The following is a 2,500-nucleotide window of genomic DNA, read 5'->3' as shown; positions in this document are numbered from 1 at the left end:
CATTACATTGCAATTTCATTACATTTGTCAAAACGTATGGTGTAGTATATAGTGTGCATAATCATACCATGCCACTCACAAACACTGCAAATCACATTATGAAATGGTGCTGCATTATGAAATGGCGTCTGGGTGTTTGACAGGTGAAAAATGCTCCAGCTGGTCGAGCAGGCGCACTCTCTCTCTAAACACCACGTACAGCACACATGCAGAGAGAGGCTGCATGGCATGTGAGCTGACACTCACATCGATATGCTTCTTCCCTGTCTGGTTTCCTTAACCTTTACATGAAGAACTTCTTCTCTCCTGCAGCTGTGGCCTGCTAGCCTGGAGGGTGTGCTGATACTGAGAGGTGTTGAAGCATCTCTCCTGGTAGAGTAGCAGTAGTCTAGTCTGCTCTCTGTTCATAACACCCGGGCTCGTTTGGGACCATCTCTCTCATATACATGGCTTTGATGAAAGAGCCTACGGGGCATAGTCCAGAGTTCATGCTTACAAACAGACATACATACAGACAGACTGTGCTGCTGCCTAATGTCACAATATCTATGACATCATCAGTGGGACATCATCAGTGGGTATGATGTCATCAGTCACCACTGGCCCACTCGATGATTGAGGTTACATGACATCAGTCACATCACTCGATGATTGTGGGGCATGACATCATCACCACCAGTGGGTATGACATCATCAGTCGGGGGGGGGGGGGGGGGGGGGGGGCGTTTGCATGCTCAGTTGATGGATTGTGTTTGTTCACTAATGTGACATCATCAGTCACCACTGGCCATCACTCGACAATGACATCATCGCTCCGGCCACCAATTGATGATTGTAGAGCTGGGGCCCACAGGACATACATAGAAGTTGCTGCCTTTATTTATTTATTTGTTTATTTGTTTGTTGGTTTATTATTTTATTCCGATTTTTTCCCTCATTTTCTCCCCAATTGTACCAATTTTTCCCCCTGCTGCCCCGGTCGCTGCACCACCCTGGGGAGAGCCTGGGGAGAGCCGTAGACTAGCACCGTGCTTCCTCTGACACATGCGATCACGCTATTCCCACCAGTTCCCTTCCGCCCCGACCAGGCACCCCGACCGACCAGAGGAGGCGCTAGCTAGTGCAGCGACCAGGAAACATACCCCCAATCCGGCTTCCCACCCGCAGACACCAGCCAATCGTGCCTGTATGGACGCCCGACCAAGCCGGTGGTAACACGGTGGTGCGAGCGAACCTGCGACCCTCATGTTGGTAGGCAGGGAATCTACCGCTACACTACCCGGACGCCCGACATTGCTGCCCTTATATAAGCCAATCTCTTGAGAGCTGTATAGTCCTCCTGGCACTGGTCGATCCCCATCACTCATTATCTATTGTCCCTGCAATGTGCCAGTATAGTGAGGTTGCCTTCGACACCAATCCATACTCATCAATTTATTAGCAGCCCAAAATAAATTAGATTAAAAAAAAAAAAAAAAAAAAAAAACACTGCTAGACCAGCTGTTAAGGACAACTAGCATGCAGAGTGAGGCTTTGGCTCCCCTGGCCCTACTTCTTAGCCTTCCCCTGTGCAGCCACGGCCTCCATGGCTTGGCGCACAGTCTCCTCGTCTCCCAGGAACTGCATGGGCTTCACAGGCTTCAGGTCCCTGTCCAGCTCGTAGAGGATGGGGATGCCCGTGGGCAGGTTCAACTCCATGATGGCCTCCTCTGACATATCCTCCAGGTGCTTCACGATGCCCCTCAGACTGTTCCCGTGGGCGGCGATGAGCACCCTCTTCCCCTCCTTGATCCGAGGGGCGATCTGCTCGTTCCAGAAGGGCAGTGCCCGCGCGATGGTGTCCTTCAAGCTCTCACAGGAGGGAAGCTGCTCCTCGGTCAAGTCCGCATAGCGACGATCCTCGCTGATGACGGGGTAGAAGTCGTGGTCCGGGTCCATGGTGGGAGGAGGGGTGTCAAAGGACCGCCTCCAGATCTTCACCTGGTCCTCACCGTGCTTCTCGGCCGTCTCTGCCTTGTTCAGCCCGGTCAGGCCGCCGTAATGGCGCTCGTTGAGCCGCCAGGTCCGGTGCACCGGCACCCACATCTGGTCAATGCTGTCCAGGGCCAGCCACAGGGTCCGGATGGCCCGCTTCAGCACCGACGTGTAGCATATGTCAAACTCATAGCCGGCATCTTTCAGGGCCTGCCCGCCTCTCTTCGCCTCCTGTTCCCCGGTGCTGCTCAGATCAGCATCGAACCAGCCGCAGAACCGATTCTCTTGGTTCCACGTGCTTTCTCCGTGGCGAATCAAAACCAATTTGTAGTTGTCACCGTCAGCCATTGGTGAAAATGTGTTTTTCTTACAAATGGCACTTTATTTATAGTTTTTTTTTTAAATCACAGTGATGTCACAGATGATGTCATCAGTGATGTCACTTGAGCAATTTCGATGTCATCATTACTCCATCAGACAAAGCCCAGTGCACACTTCCTTGTTGTAAATCAACAAGTGTGTGTTG

The 2,500-nt window shown here is 51.9% G+C and overlaps 1 protein-coding gene and 1 pseudogene across 2 annotated transcripts in view; one reads left to right on the top strand and one right to left on the bottom strand.

The window, feature by feature from the left end:
* plcb4b (phospholipase C, beta 4b) overlaps window positions 1–2,500 on the top strand; it is a gene marked incomplete at its 5' end in the record, with an annotated part of 85,110 nt that overhangs the window by 17,638 nt on the left and 64,972 nt on the right. The window lies entirely within an intron of this gene.
* On the bottom strand, window positions 1,549–2,322 carry LOC310782946 (phosphoglycerate mutase 1 pseudogene; annotated as a pseudogene). The gene has a single exon. The product of its transcript is annotated as a phosphoglycerate mutase 1 pseudogene (transcript).

This window comes from Poromitra crassiceps (genome assembly GCF_964638095.1).
Source record: "Poromitra crassiceps genome assembly, chromosome: 9".
Lineage (NCBI taxonomy): Eukaryota > Metazoa > Chordata > Actinopteri > Beryciformes > Melamphaidae > Poromitra > Poromitra crassiceps.
Note: the sequence above shows the minus strand (reverse complement) of the source record. Positions and strands in the feature narration are given on the sequence as shown.